Below are 17,126 nucleotides of genomic sequence, written 5' to 3' on the forward strand. Positions count from 1 at the left end.
GTGGTTTGGGTAAGAAGGTCTTGTGCAACAGATGCCCCAATGCAACTCATCATTTGAGCTCTCCACTGCTGCTTTGGTGAGCATTGATGGTGAGTCCTTGACAACTTCAATCTTTCCTGACAACTTCAATCTTTCCTCCATTTATTGTGATGCTAAAAATTGGTCCAGTTGTGAGAATTTTGGTTTTCTTTGCGCCGAGGTATAATCTATACTGAAGCCTGCAGTCCTTGATCTTCATCAGCAAGTGCTTCAAGACCTCCTCACTTTCAGCAAACAAAGTTGTATCATCTGCATATCAAAGGTTGTTAATAAGGTTTCCTCCAATCCTGATGATGAGCCCTTCCTCATCTAATCCAGCTTCTTTGATTACTTGGCTATAGTCATTTTTTTTCAATCTTTTGTACTGGTGACAATGCAATTTGCTAAAGAAATGATCGATGGAAAATTGAATTTACTAAAGAAGTGGTAAATAGATCTGTTTTGGGAACCACTGGAAGGCTAGCTGCCACTGATTTGATGCTGACCCTTTGTGACCCCGTGCGTGTCAGAGTGGAACTGTGTGCCCGCCACAGGAGGTTCAGCAGCTGATTTTCTGGGTGTAAGTGGCCAGACCTTTCTTCGGCGTCACCACGGGAGGGGGGTGGGGACTCACACCTCCACTCTTGGTTCACAGTCAAATGCCTTAACTACGTGTACCACCCCGTCTAATTAGTAAGAAATAGTCATTGCTTGGTCCACCCACACATGGGTGATGTCACTGTAGTGAGTGTCTCACGGACCAGGATATATGCTGACGACATCTGCAGGAAGGAGGCCTCTTTACGCCTTCTCTGCCCTGGGATGGCAGCAACCAGGGCGTCTGAGGGGGCTCCAGGACCCACGTACATTCCAGATTCACTGAAGAGGCTTGAGTACAGAGAAGAGGGACTTCTCACCTCTTCCACAAAGTTGCCTAAACTGCACAAATAGACCACCAGATGACGGTTGGCATGGCTATTTCAGCTCCATTCAAGGAGAATTCAGGTGACTATTGAAAGTGTATCCGTGACCAGATTAAATTGTCCCAACATTTTACTTGAAGAAGTTAAATTTCCCTTAGAGATATAACATTGGTGCAGCTTGACAGTAGGTACATCATAATCTCTGTTTACAGTACCTCAGGGAAGCATACCATTTTGCCTTGTACCTTTCAAATATATTTTGTGGGATATTAAAAAGCACTCCAAGGAATGGAGGGTGGGGTGAGAGGTGGGCCGGGGACTCCATGGTCAATTTAATAGGACAGATAAGCGAAAGAAAATGAAATGTGTCTCCTTGCTGCCGGGCACCCCTCACAGCATGCTAATGTAGATTATGAGGCTCTAAGAGAGGGACCGAATATGCTAGGTTCCCCAAATATCTGTTACTTAGACGGTTTTGAGAGACTTTCATTCCTGTTTTAAAAAGCTTTTTAGTGTGATTTGGATAATTTTCTCCTCTTCTCACCTCTTTCACATGTAGTGATCTTCAGGCTCTTGATGCATGTGTATGCATTTTATTAGCAAGTATTTTAAACACTAAGCTTGCTTATTACTATGATAAAATTATATGGATAATCGAAAACCTACTCAAAACGCAATGTCACCAAGTTGATGCCGGCTCTTGGAAATCCTGTAGACCAGGATAGAGCTGCCCCGTCTGAATATGAGAGACTTTTGTTTTGGGATGCAACAACATTTGATTCCCATAGAGAAGAGATGGAACAAGGGGCATGCAATAGCGGGGAGTGGTCCACCATGGCAAATCCATGCCTCTCTCTCTCTCTTTATTTTTTTCACAGTTTTATTGGCACATAATCCACATATCATACAATTCAATAATTCAATCATATCAAGAAGAATTGTACAATGAGTGCCACAATCAATTTTAGAACTTTTTTTTTCATGGATAAATCGCTTTTAAAATGAGTTGTTTAATCACAATCAGTTTTAGTGCTCCCTCCTCCTTCCCACAAACATTGTTTGCTCCCCAAATCCCCTCACCCTCACCAACTCCCACCCTCTACCCCTCCCTCCCCTATAGACCCTTGCATCAGTCAGTCTCTGTATGCACCTACTGCTTCTGCTTCACAAACTGTTGGGAAAACCCAACAGAAACAATACAAAACAAAACCCAAGTAAAGTGGTAAGGATAAAGTAATACTATAAAGATAAAAATACAAATAACGAGTAAGAAAGAAAAGACCACCACCAATATTTAAAACTCCGGGGAAGAAATTTTTGTTAAAGAACTAACAAGAAATATTTGCACCTAGAACAAATTCAGGATGGTCAAAAGGGAGTCAACCGACCATGTATTAAATTTGACCCAGCATAATCAAGATTACACTTATCTTTATCTGATAGTGAAGCTGAGACCCTGGCCTGTGGCTAGAGGGGATCAACCAGCTGCTTAATCTGACTAGCTACTCTCCCACTGTCCTCTCTGTGACCTTCTACAAATTGGGTGTTCACAATTTAGCCTCTGATACTTTTCATCATCTTCGAATTTTGCCATTTTCATCTTCAGATCACACAAGTTGGTGTGCTTCTTCCTCGTGGACTTACGTAGTTGCCTCCTCATTTAGATGGCTGCTTGTTTAAATACAAACGTTTAATATCCCAGACACTAGTCTGATTGATAGACAGGCACCATCTGCTTTCTTTGCCACACTTTGCTGTAGCACCCTTATCTTCATGGAGGAGAGTATCGAGTATCATTTCATGGAGGAGAGTATCAAGCAGGGCCATGTTACCAGAACGAACTGTTCTTGGATTGGGTCTAGAGTTCAGTGGGAGCCCAGAATCCATCTGCTTGTCAATGGGATATGCATGGCTCAGTTTGTACAATGGTATTATGAGAAAAACAGAACCCATAGGACCAACTACACCAACAAACAACCAGCAAACAAAAGACAAAACATAAACAAACTTAAGGCAGGAAAACAAAAACTCATAGTACCAAAAAACGTGCATTGTCCCTCATCCCCCCAGGCTATAAGGCACTGATAACATCATCACTATTTCCAATGACACCGCATCCAGACACTCTCGGTATGCGGGGTCTATCTGACTCTACTTCCACCTTGACTTTCCCCCACACTCTTTGATCTCCCATTCGATGGAGCTCTATTTCCCCAAGTATGGGGATTAGTGCCAGGAGAAAACTTCCTAGATCAGTTCTTCCAAGTGCAGATCAATGTCCAACAGATCAAAACCTGCCATGTCATTACAAGGGGGCATGGAGGTACTAAATACATGGTGATCCTGGGTTCCTTTCCAATGCACACCCACCAAGCCGAGGATTCCTACCGAGGTCCAGTGACTGCCACTTTCACAACCCCGGGCAGCCACTCTACTTCCTTTCCCACCTAAGTTCCCCAGTCCTCAGTCTAAGGATGCAAGAAACTTCAAGGCAAGGCTTGGTTCATTTAGCCAGAACTCTGTGTTAAGTCCTTCTGGTGTTAGCCCCTGGGTTAGGCCATGCTGCCTGCAAGGTCAGCGTCCAAGGTCATCAGGGTGCATAGTCCATGGCGTGGTTCACCAATGGTTGGGTTGAAATGTATTCCTAGTGTCTACCCAGGAACGTACAATTATCCCCCTAGGCTCCCTACAATCATTGCTTAGCATCCCTTCCAATTGTGAGGTTAACGCTCCCCTTTCACCCACCACACTCACCCTCAGAACTATCAGCGTCTCCTCTGCAAAGTAGATGCTCCCTCCCCTGGTCTTGGCTTGATGTTCCGGCAAGGTTCTGCTTCCATTCCTGTGGGGGCCCATTGACTCGTCTCAATGTTGTGTGGCCTTCAATGGATGCTCTTCTCCCATTTCCCCCTCTTGAAGGAGTGACTCCAGACAATGTGTGACTCTTGTGAGGGGTGCAAAAGGGAGGTGACGCATGGTTCCTGGCTGGTAGGTACTCTTCTCTCCTCTTGTTCAGGAATTGGTCCCTAAGGTTTGTCTGTTTTTCTTTACAGTAGTGGGCTCATCCAATGCTTATCCTTGTGTGATTGTCTTACGTCCATGTCATGAGGTGTTTCATGCTTTTATTGCTGTTTTTTAGGGATGCATGGTATTTTCCATTGTGCCTATGAACCACGGTTTCTTTCTCCATTTCTTCCACTGTTGGCCATTCCGGCTGTGCTGCTATGAACATGGGAGAGCATGCATCTACTCGTGTTGTGTCTTGTATTTTTTAAGGTATCGGTCTAATAGTGTATTGCTGGATCATAATGGGATTTCAATTTCCAGTTGCTTTAAATATTGCCAACTTGTTCTCCACAGTCGGTGTATGTATTTACAAGTCCCCAACAGTGTATGAGGGCGTGCCAGCCCTACAAAATGATTTTTTTCAAAGCTATGTATTTAAAAAAATTTTTTTACAAAACAACCTTATCATCTTCAAAGTACTCTCCATTACACTTAATACATTTGTCAAATCTGAGATTCCACTTTTGGACACATTTTTAAAATTCATCTGTCTGCATGGCTGACAGCACCGCCCTTGTTTTTTTCTTGACTTCCTCTATGTGGTCAAATCACTGTCCTTTCATGTTCCTCTTTATTCACAGAAACAAAAAGAAGTCACACGGAGGGAGGTCAGGTGAGTCAGGTGCGTAGGGCAAGAGAGGTATGCTGCTTTTTGCTAAAAAGTGGTGCATTGAGATGGCTGCGTGAGCTGATGTATTGTCATGGTGGCAAAGTCCCCAGACTGTCACAAGTCAGGTCTTTTTTGCACATTGTTAAGTAATCTTTGCTGAACTTGATTAACAGTCTGACCTGGTAGAATGAACTCCAAATGCACTATCCCCCTCACATCAAAAACAAAATGAGCATCGTTTTGTTTTGGTTTTTTTTGTGATACCCCCTCATGTATGAGTTCCAATCTCTCCACATCCTGTCCAGCATTTGTTATTTTCTGCTTTTACGAATTGGGTTAGCATTGTGGGTGTAAAGTGGTAGCTCATTGTGGTTTTAATTTGCATCTCCCTGATGGCTAGTGATTATGAACATTTGTCCACATGTTCATTAGCTATTTGCACTTCATTTTTGATGAACTGTCTGTCTTTTTCCAATTTCTTAATTGGGTTTCTTGTTATATTCTTATTGAGCTGTTATAGAGGTCTGTATATTTTGGTGATTTGTCCTCTGTCTGATGTGTCGTTGATGAAAGTTGTTGCCCTGTCTGTGGGCTCTGCTTTCACTCTCCTGATGGAGTCTTTTGGGGTGCATGAGGGATGTCATTTCAGCAGGTGCCAGTCACCTCTCTTGTCTTCTGCTGTGTGTGCCTCCTCCCTTACACTTGGTAGAGACGGGAACTCTCGCTCGGAGGGGAAAGCCCTTTCTCCCACCCAGCTGCCCGTGGTTTCAAACTGCAGCCCAGGGCATAAGCACGGTTCCTATTGATGGCACCTAACGGTAACTGCATAAGCTCTGTTGTGGACTTGACTACTTATGAAAAAAATAAAAACGGAATGCCTAATGTTTTACACGCAATTTCACTCCATTGAATTATGTGGCCCTCAATGCTGTGGATGGGAAAATAGGAGGACTTATAATGAGCTGAAGTGGCTATAGAAGCTTGCTGGAATCAATGCAATGCTGTTTAGACCTTGAAGAACTTCTTATGTACCGGAGTAGAGTTTACACTCAGAACCACTCTCGCCAAAACAAAACAAAAAGACCCGTTTTCAGTTTATTCCGATTCATAGCAACCCTGTGGAACCGAGTAGAACTGCCCTATAGGGTTCCACGCTATAGATCTCTACAGAAGCAGATTGCCACAGCTTTCGCTTGATTTGTGACTGCGGGTGAGTTCAATCATCTGAACTTACTGTTTGCAGCTGAGCAGTTTAACCACTCTGCCACCAGCGCTCTGTATCTGCCCAGAAAAGAGGTTAAATAAGGGGAACTGCTTGTAAGAAAGGGAACTCACAAAACTGCCCATGGCCAAGGCTAGCCGGAGCCGGGACACAACATCAAGCATGCCAAAACCTCCTGAAGCATCTAATACCCTGAATGTAGCAGGATGTCATTGATAAATTCTGATGACACAGATGAAGCTGCACTCAACCAGTGTAGAGTTGGACAAACTACAGCTCAGTGGGATCTGGTGAAGAAGAGATTGTCCCAAGTTGCACAAGCAAAAGATAACAACACACAAAACCCCAAGACATATTAAAAAAATAGGTTTGACTGCATTATATTTTGCATAATAAAATGCCCGGCTGTCTTTTGTGTTAGAAATGTGTTTCCATCGAATACATCAGGTAAGTTTTGAAACTAAAGCTGCAGTGGAAAAGAGACAAGAAAGACAAGTAGACTTTTACTTTTTATTTCTTATGGTGCTCTATTTTATTTTTATCTGAATTATACAAATACTAATAATTCTAAAAGATAATTATCCTTTCTTTTAAAGCAGTATAGCTTACATAGAACAAAGTAGACAAACTTTTAGTGATTAGAACCCACATTTTACTTTATTTTTTACGTTAAAAATCATTTTATTGGGGGCTCGTACAACTCTTATCACGATCCATGCATACATTCATTGTGTCAAGCACATTTGTACATTTGTTGCCATCATCATTCTGTTTTCTACTTGAGCCCTTGGTATCAGCTCCTCATTTTCCCCCTTCCCTCCCCCACTCTCCCTCCCTCACGAACCCTTGATAATTTATAAATTATAAAAAATAATTTACACTCTCTGATGTCTCCCTTCACCCATTTTCATGTTATCTGTCCCCCAGGGAGTAGGGTTATATATAGATCATTGTGATTGGTTCCCTTTCTCCCCCACCTTCCCCTTCCCCTCCTTGTATCGCTACTCTCATTATTGGTCCTGAGACGTTTATCTGTCCTGGATTCCCAGTGTTTCCAGCTCTTATCTGTACCAGTGTACATCCTCTGGTCTAGCCAGATTTGTAAGGTACAATTGAGATCATGATAGTGGGAGGAGGAAGCTTTAAAGAACTAGAGGAAAGTCATATATCTTATCTGTGCTACACTGCACCCTAACTGGCTCATCTCCTCCCCGCAATCCTTCTGTAAGAGGATGTCCAGTTGCCTACAGATGGGCTTTGGGTCTCTACTCCGCCTGCACTCCCACTCATTCACAATTTTTTTCTTTGATGCCTGATACCTGATCCTATTAACATCCTGTGATCACACAGGCTGGTGTGCTTCTTTCCATGTGGGCTTTGTTGCTTCTGAGCTAGATGGCCGCTTGTTTATCTTCAAGCTTTTAAGACCCAGATGCTATCTCTTTTGATAGCTGGGCACCATCAGCTTTCTTCCCCACATTTGCTTATACACCCGCTTTGTCTTCAGCAATCATGTCGGGAAGGAACATTATGGAATGTCAGTTTAATAGAACAAAGTACTCTTGCATTGAGGGAGTACTTGAGTGGAGACCCAGTGTTCATCTGCTACCTTAATACTAAACCTATAAATATATGCACATAGCTCTATTTCCCCATCATCACATATAAATATATTTACATATGCACATGCCTGTTTTTAGATCTCTATAAATGTCCTTTGCCTCCTAGTTCTTTCCTCTGTTTCCTTTGACTTTCCTCTTGTCCCACTATCATGCTCAGCCTTCATTTGGGTTTCAGTAATTCCTCTTGGTTACATTGCCCTTGATCAAGCCCTACCAGGCCTCCTACACCCTCCTCACCACCAATTTTGGATCACTTTTTGTTCCCTTGTCCCTGGGTTTGTTAACACTCACTTACTTCCTTTTCCCCGCCTCCCCCTCTCGCATGTCCCTCCAGAACCATCGGTCCATTATTTTCTCTTCCAGATTGTTTGTCCTGCCTATCTTATCTAGATACACCTGCAGAGATAATAATATGCACAAAAAACAAGACAGCAAAACAAAAAGACCAAAATAACATCAACAGCAAAACAATGCCACAAAAAAGAAAAACCTGTAAACAGTTCAAGGTCTGTTTGTTGACTTTTAGGAGTCTGATGGGGTGCCATACCCTGGCCCCAAAGTCTATTTTTGGTATTCCCTGGGGACTTCGTTTCTCTGTTCTGTTGCATGCCCTTAGTGTTCACCTCAGTGTGGTGGGTCAGATCAGGCACAATTCCCGCACTGTGTTTCCAGTGTTGTCTCCCGTAGAGCTTTGGGTCAGTGAGGGCCATCATGTCTCATAGTGAGGCAGGCCCTATGGTCCTCTCTGTGCTTTGGCTGCTCTGAGCAGGAATATCATCCTCAGGACTTGGTGGGCCAGGATATGTTCCACTCTCTCTTCCTCCCCCTTCCTTTGCTCCTGTGTGCTCTGATCAGACATGTACCTCTCCCAGCACATGTATTTTCTACATCTAAGTAATCAACACTCAGATTACACTTTCAGCATACCAGAAGGTTTCTTGATCCTCATGTCATTCAAGACTTATAACTCCTCAATAATCACTCCTTTTTAAACATGTACTCTTTTGTGCCTGGCTGCTTTTGCTCAGCATGATGTCCAAGTTTTATTTTTGTGGTGTGTTGCAGAAATTTATTCCTTTACATCATTATGTTTGCTGGCAATGAGGTTGCAATCCAGCACAAGCAGCCAGACCTGCAATTCTGCTGCATTCACCATAACTGAAATTACGGTTTCCTTCACATATATAACTTACATACAAGTAAGTGCAGAAACCTTCCGTGATTAACACCATGAGACATATGTAAGCATATGTAAGCATACTTTTAAGTCATAAAGTGCAAGGCAAAGGTTTTTATCCTTATTAGCCATCTGTGATGACTCTGTGATTCTGTGAGATGTCCCTGACTTCTTGGGGTCAGTCAGTTCCAATGATTTTCTCCCCCAAGAGAGCCGTTGGAAAGTCTATTAAACTGGCTTGCTTGCAATATGAACTCCAGTAGGTGATAACTTGAGTGGTCTTGGGTGAGTTGAGTTACTAGCTACTCTGAAGTATGAAGAACATCTACAGTGGTTGTGAAGATGAAATAAATAATAATGAATAGCATTTAGAACAGTGACTGGCATAGAAGCAGGGCCAAAAAGATATTATTTACAGGTATTCTGTTTACTCGCACTTCAATGAGCTGTGCTTTGCAGAACCCTGGTGGCACATTGAGCTGCTAACCACGTCAGTGGTTCGAACCAACCAGTCACTTCAGGGGAGAAAGATGAGACGAAGGATTTAAACGCTCAGAAACCCAAAGGGCCAGCTCTACTCTGTCCCATAGGGCCACTAGGAGTCACAATGGGCTCAATGGCAATGAGCCCATTGAGTGTTGAGTTCACAGATACCGTGTTTTCATAAATTGGAGGTTTGTAATAAGCCTGCATGTCGGATGTCTATTGGAGGCATTTTCTCAGTAGTATCTGCTCACTTCCTGTCTGTCCCATTTTGCTCACTCTCTCAGTGTTTCCAACGTTTGCGTAATGCATCCCTAACAGCTGCAGAACAGCATAAACATAACTTGTATGTGCACTGGAAAACCAAAAGTTTCATGTGACGGGCTTTATGTTGATATTCTTTTGATTGTGGTGACCTGGCACTGAACGTATCACAGCTCTGAGGCTTGCCTGTACTTGTGAGTGTGCATTAAGTAGAAGCCTTATTAAGATATTTGACCATGTGTCCGCCCATGCCTACAAGGTATAAAAGTAAATCTTTTATTTCTAAGACTGTAAATCTTATAAGATTATAAATGTACCTTATTAACTTTCGCAGGCCTGGTGGTGCACTAGTTGCTCTGGTGGCAGAGTATTTAAACACTTAGCTGCTAGTCAGTCGTGAGAAAGATGAATGCATGTGCTGTACCCATGTATTTGTATTTACATGTACCTGTGGACACTTACGGAATCCTGGTGGCATAACAGGTTACTCTTTAGGCTGCTAGCCATAAGTTCATCAGTTCAAATCCACCATCCATAGGAAAAAGCTAGGCTATCTGCTTCCATAACGATTTACAGCCTCGGAAGCCCTATGCAGAGTCTCTATGATTCAGGATTGACAGGATGGTTTTGGGTTATATATTCTAAAAGGAACCTCATGTCACAGTGGTTAACTGCTTGCCTCCTGATCTAAAGGTCAGTGGTTCAACTCAGCAGTTGCTGGGCAGGATGAAGAAGTGACTATGTTCCTGTAAAAATTGATAACTTGGGAAACCCTGTGAGCTAGTGCTGTTCTGTCCTGGAGGTTGCTAGAAGCTGGAATGCATTCAAGGGCAAGTTTTCTTTTCATACTGAACCCTCCCCACCCCACCCCGTCTCCTCCCCTCCCTAGTTGCTCTCTAGTCCAGACCTATTTCTGCTGCTCCAGGTGGGGCAGAGTAGAACTATGCTCAAAAGAACCCCACCAAGCCTGTTCCCAAGGTGCCCCTGAGTGGATTCGAGCCTCTAGCTCAGTGGTTCTCAACCTCTGGGTCGCGACCCCTTGGGGGGTGGAATGACCTTTCACAGGGGTCGCCCAATTCATAACAGTAGCAAAATTACAGTTATGAAATAGCAACGAAAATAATTGGATGGTTGGGGGTTCACTACAGCACGAGGAACTGTGTGAAAGGGTCGTGGCATGAGGAAGGGTGAGAACCACTGCTTTCTCTAGCCTTTCTTTCAGTTGCCTGGCACCTTGGACGTTTGTACCACCCAGTGTATACACACAACATAAAATCTCAATAGACACGACCTCTGGGAAGATGATCTGCTTATTTACTTTGTTTCCACCAACTGATGTCAACCACAGCTGTGAAGAACTTGTGAGTCATTGACAGCACCTGGTTCAAGGCCATGGCAGCATTGAGGAGGAAAAGGAAGAGGTGCTTTCAGTTCGAGTCTGTTAACAGAGATGTATCAGGGCCAGTCCTGGCTGAGGTGAGGCTGGAAGTCCACAGAGACTTTCTTGGTCTTGTTGACGGGGGCCTGCTGAGTGGCTTATCTCATTTCTCTCTCTCACTGCCATCAAGTTGATGCTGACTTATAGCGAGCCCAAGAGGATGGGTAGGACTGGCCCTGTTGAGTTTCTGATGCAGTAGCTGTTTATGGGAGTAGAAAGCCTGCTCTTTCTCCCTTTGGTTTTGAATTGTGAACCTTGTGATTTGCAGCCCAATGCATAACCACTACACCACCAGCGCTCCCGGTTCTAGGGACTCAGAAAACACGGGATGGGCCATGGGCCAAGTTGGCCTGATTTGAAGGAGAAGGATTGGAAATTGTGGTTCTCAATCTCTAGAGGACAAGGAGTCATCTGGGACTGCCACTAAATTGCAGGTTCCTGGGTCTCACTTTTAGCGATTCTGACTCACAATGCTTGTGTGGGGTCTAGAAGTCTACATTTTAAGCAAACACCCTGTGTGGTTCTATTGTAGGTGAAATAAGGACTTTCCTTTGAGAAATGATGACCTAAGTGAGGCAGGTGATAGCATTTTGTGGATTTTTACTTGAGGTAGTTTATTGTGCCATCCTGGCCGATTTTTACTTGATTTTTACTTAGTTAGTTTATGGTGCCATCCTGGCCGATAAACACACATGGGATTAATTGAAAGGTGGAGAGATAAATGGCTCGGCAAGCCTCGGCTCTCTTGTCTCTTGCTTTTTGATCACCGGACAAGTGTGCGGCTGCCTGGCTTATTCTGTGCCTCCATTTGCAAGCTACACTGCCTGTGGGACACCCAACCCGTGGACTGTGTTGCTGTAATTTGAGGTTCCTTCAAGACCTGCTTCGCCACACCATTGGAATTTACATCTCTTGAGCTGGGGACTGTCGGACCCTGTCATCTGGCTGACTGTTGGTGACTGCCTTGCTGTTTGCTGCCTGTGCCTGGATAGCCTGAATTGCTCTACAGAGGACTACCCAGCGGCCCTCAAGACTTGAAGGACTGCCAGTGTCTCACAACTGCCTCACGGGAGTGAGTTGCACTGAGCCATTTGCACTCCTTTATCATTTAATTAACTGTTTATTTCTTATGTTATCTATCTATATAAATGTATATATAAAATTATTAGCATTCTGGTTTTGTTTCTCTAGAGAACCCTGTCTAACACATTATTGAAAAGAAAACACAACCTCACAAATATTCATGGATAGTGTATTGCTTTCAACCCTGGTAAAGGTTACTCAAAGAGCCCTGATGGTTTAACAGTGACGTGTTCAGTGGCTAACTGGGAGGTTGGTCGTTTGAACCCATCCAGTAGCTCTGTGGGAGAAAGGCCTGGCCACCAGCATCCTCAAGGGTCACAGCCTACGAAAGCCCGTGCAACTGCTCTCCACTGTCACAGGGGTGTCTGAGTCGATACAGCCTTGGCAGCATCGGACAGCAGCAACAACAACAAAGGCAATGACGTGTTGTTTTAAGGATAATCTCTTGTGCATTTGAGGCAGTAGTACTAATGGGCACAGTATTTGCATTGGTTTCACACATGTGGCTCTACAGCAGAAGGGCATTTACTGGTATGCTTCAGGTTTTGAAAGGTGGAGGCAATCCTTACTTTTGTCACCATATTTCGGTGTTCCCGGGGAATTAAAATCACGGGGAAAGGGAGAATGAGAAACTTATTTCTACAGTGGGGTATAACACGATTGACAATACTGTCAGGAAACCAATGGGGGAAAGTGATAAATGCTTGCCTTGATAATTGATTATATGTATTTTCTTGTTTATACATTTTCTTTCTGTCTTTCCAGTAATGTATTTTGCCTTGAAGTGTTTTTTTTCGGTGCATATTTTTATAAATATAAATCGGTTGTCAAATTTTTTCAGATGCTGTTTCTTAATCTTGCTTACATTATTTGATATTCACCTTAAGGAACTGCTGTAATTGTAAAGTCTTGGTCTTGTGCTTACCAAATCAAACTCGCTGCTAGTGAGTCATTTTTTACTCATAGTGACCCTGCAGCACTGAGTCAAACTGCCCTTGTGGGGTCCCGGAACTTTATCTCTTTACAGGTATAGAAAGCCTCATCTTTCCCCCAAGGTGATTTTGAACTTCCACCTTACAGTTAGCAACCCAACATGTTGCCATTTAGGAATAGGAATTTCCATACATGGACTCGTTTGACATCTTATAAGTTCAGTTCAGGTTGGTTTAGATCATTTGCATTTGTTGAGCATAATCTGTGTGCCATAATACCTTTTTTGGTGCATAGTGCATAGATAAGTAAAATGTACCTATTACCTCTATGGAGCTCAGCCTTGTGAAGCAAAAATAGATTTAAAAATTTGAGTGATTTTCTGTGTCTAGTACTGTACTAGATTCTGTTTATTTGTTCCTTAAGAAAAGGAATCCATAACGAGGTATAAATTATCAAGGGCATATGAGGGAGGGGGGAATGGGGAGGGAGGGGGGAAAAAAAAGAGGACCTGATGCAAGGGGCTTAAGTGGAGAGCAAATGCTTTGAGAATGATTGGGGCAGGGAATGTATGGATGTGCTTTATACAATTGATGTATGTATATGTATGGATTGTGGTAAGAGTTGTTTGAGTCCCTAATAAAATGTAAAAGAAGAAAAGAGAAAAAAATGATTAGGGCAAAGACTGTACAGATGTGCTTTATACAATTGATGTATGTATATGTATGAACTGTGAAAAGAATTGTATGAGCCCCAATAAATTGTTAAAAAAAAAAAAAAAAGAAAAGGAATCCAAAGAAATGAAGGGTGTTTTTTTTAAACATTTTATTAGGGACTCATACAACTCTTATCACAATCCATACATACATCAATTGTACAAAGCACATCTGTACATTCTTTGCCCTCATCATTTTCAAAGCATTTGCTTTCCACTTAAGCCCTTTGCATCAAGTTCTCTTTTCCCCCTCCCTCCCAGCTCCCCCCTCCCTCATGAACTCTTGATAATTTATAAATTATTATTTTGTCATATCTTGCCCTGTCTGGTGTCTCCCTTCACCCCCTTTTCTTTGTCCATCTCCCAGGGAGGAGGTCACATGTACATGCTTGTAATCGGTTCCCTCTTTCCAACCCACTCACCCTCTAGCCTCCCAGCATCACCCCTCACACCCCTGGTCCTGAAGGTATCATCCACCCTGGATTCCCTGTGCCTCCAGCTCCTATCTGCACCAGTGTACATCCTCTGCTCTATCCATACTTGCAAGGTAGAATTCGGATCATGGTAGTTGGGGTGGGGGGGAGGGGAAGAAGCATTTAGGAACTGGAGGAAAGCTGTATTCTTCATCGGTGATATATCGTACCCTGATTGACTCATCTCCTCCAGTAGACCCCTCTGTGAGGGGATCTCCAGCGGCCGACAAATTGACTTTGGGTCTCCACTCTGCACTTCTCCCTTCATTCACTATGGTAAGTTTTTTTTTTTTTTCTGATTATGCCTTATACCGGATCCCTTCAACACCTCGTGATCGCACAGGCTAGTGTGCTTCTTCCATGTGGGCTTTGTTGTTTCTGAGCTAGATAGCCGCTTGTTCACCTTCAAGACTTTAAGACCCCAGACACTATCTCTTTTGATAGCCGGGCACCATCAGCTTTCTTCACCACATTTGCTTGTTCACCTACTTTGGCTTCAGCGACTGTGTCGGGAGGGTGAGCATCATATAATGCCAATTTAATAGAAGAAAGTATTCATGCATTGAGGGAGTGCTTGAGTAGAGGCCCAAGGTCCTTCCATCACCTTAATACTAAACCTATAAATATAGGCACATGGATCTCTTTCTCCATCCTCATATATATATTTGCATATGTACATGTCTTTGTCTAGACCTCTATAAATGCTCTTTGCCTCCCAGCTCTTTCTTCTATTTCCCTTGACTTTCCTCCTGTCCCACTATCATCCTCCGTCCCTACCTGGGTTATAGCTATACCTCTTTGTTACCTTACCCTTGATCATTCCCTACCAGGCCTGTCACTCCCACCTCACCACCAATTTGAAATGAAGTGGGTTTTTTTACATGTTTCCTTTTCACTGTGTTATTTTCCCTATTTCCTTTGAAAGCCAAAGTGCCAGGAGGACTGGTCAGAAGCGGTGATGCTCAGATATTCACTTGGCAATTTCCCCTTCCCTGGTCTCATGCTCTGTCCTTGCCAGCCTGGGCACTGATTCTGCCTCTACTCAAACACTTCCTACAAACTTCCACATGATTTCCAAGCCCAGGAGTTCTATGCTATGAATGGGATCTTGTAGAGTGGGTTAAGGAGATAGAAATCATGCTGAATTTCTACAGTAAGTTTTCTCATTATTGGACTGATTTATACAGCTATTCTTCGAGAATCCACATCTACTGTAATGAACTTTTTTATAAAAGTCTCATTGGGATATAATCTACATATGGTATAATTCAATAGTTTAATCATTTCAAGAAGAGTTGTACAATCATTACCACAATCAATTTTAGAATATTTTCTTTCTTTTTCCTCTTTCTTGTACTCCTTGTTATTAGCTCTCCATTCCTTCCAGTCTCCCCTGACATACCCCCAAGAAACCATTATATCAAAGCACATACAAAAACAAAGAAGCAAAAAAGCTAAAACACCAACAAAATAGAGAAAACTTCAACTGAAAAGAAATCAGAAAATATTAAAAACTAGGACAACTTTAAAATTAATCAAAAAGGCCAAATGATAAGGTATTACATTTTAACCTAGCTGCATCTGTCCTAATCCATTTTCCAATGCACTCTGCATGATAGCAAGGCTGTCTACAACACTGCTCTATGTTCAGAGGGGATTCCCGGAATACACCAATGAATTTATGGAAGATTGGCATGCTGAAGGGCTGTCTTAGCCAGGGTTCTTTAGAAAAATAACTATATGATACTTCCTTGAAGTAAACAAAAGTTTATTTATCAAAGAATTGGCTCGTGTGTGTGTTGGGGTAGAGTGGGGGTGTGTTTTAGCAAATCTAAAATTTCTAGTCAGGCAGCCGGCTGGAGCCTCTTGCAGGCTTGTGTCTTGTGACCCAGAGGTCAGAAGACAGAAAAAGTGCATCGAGCAGAGTAGTTCTGCACAAATATCCTATTTTCTGTCTAGTGGAAGAGCCCACCCATTTTAAGAAAACTCCTTTTTTTGTTTTGTTTTTTTAAATCATATTATTGGGGGCTCATACAATCCATACAAACATCCATTGTGTAAAGCACATTTGTACATTTGTTGCCTTCATCATTCTCAAAACATTTGCTTTCTCCTTGAGACCTTGGTATCAGCTCCAGAAACTCGTGTTTTCAATAGACTAATTGATTAGATTGTTTTATGAAAGGTGGTTACATTATATAGATTACATTATGCAATAGCAGCTATATTAGTATGTGGCTCAATCACTGAGAACTTAGTCAAGTTGCACATAAGATTAACATCTTAAGGTTTAGAGAAGGAAGGCTGCGGAATAGCTCACCCTTTGGGCATCTTTTTTAAATCATTTTATTGGAAGCTCATACAATACTTATCACAATCCATCCATCTATTGTGTCAAACACATTTGTATATTTGTTGCCCTCATAATTCTCAAAACATTTGCTTTCCACTTGAGCCCTTGGTATCAGCTCCTCACTTTCGACCCTCCCTCACTTGACCCTCCCTCATGAACTCTTGATAATTTATAAATTATTATTTTATCATATCTTACACTGATGTCTTCCTTCACCCACTTTTCTGTTGTCTATCCCAGGGAGGAGGTTATATGTAGATCCTTGTAATCAGCTCCCCCTTTCTACCCAACTTTCCCTCCACCCTCCCGGTATCACCACTCTCACCACTGGTCCTGAGGTGTTCATCTGTCCTGTATTCCCTGTGTTTCCAGTTCTTATCTGCACCAGTGTACATCCTCTGGTCTAGCCAGGTTTGTAAGGTAGAATTGGGATCATGATAGTGGCGGTGGGAGGAAGCATTTAAGAACTAGAGGAAAATTGTGTGTTTCATCGATGCTACACTGCACCCTGACTGACTCCTCTCCTCCCTGCGACCCCTCTGCAAAGGGATGCCTAGTTGCCTACAGATGGGCCTTGGGTCCCCACCCCACACTTCCCCTCATTCACGATGATATGATTTTTTTGTTCTTTGGTGTTTGATACCTGATCCCTTCGAAACCTCATGGTCACACAGGCTAGTGTGCTTCTTACATGTGGGCTTTGTTGCTTCTGAGCTACATGGCTGCTTATTTACCTTCAAGCCTTTAAG

This window comes from Tenrec ecaudatus, chromosome 11 (assembly GCF_050624435.1).
Source record: "Tenrec ecaudatus isolate mTenEca1 chromosome 11, mTenEca1.hap1, whole genome shotgun sequence".
NCBI classification, from domain to species: domain Eukaryota; kingdom Metazoa; phylum Chordata; class Mammalia; order Afrosoricida; family Tenrecidae; genus Tenrec; species Tenrec ecaudatus.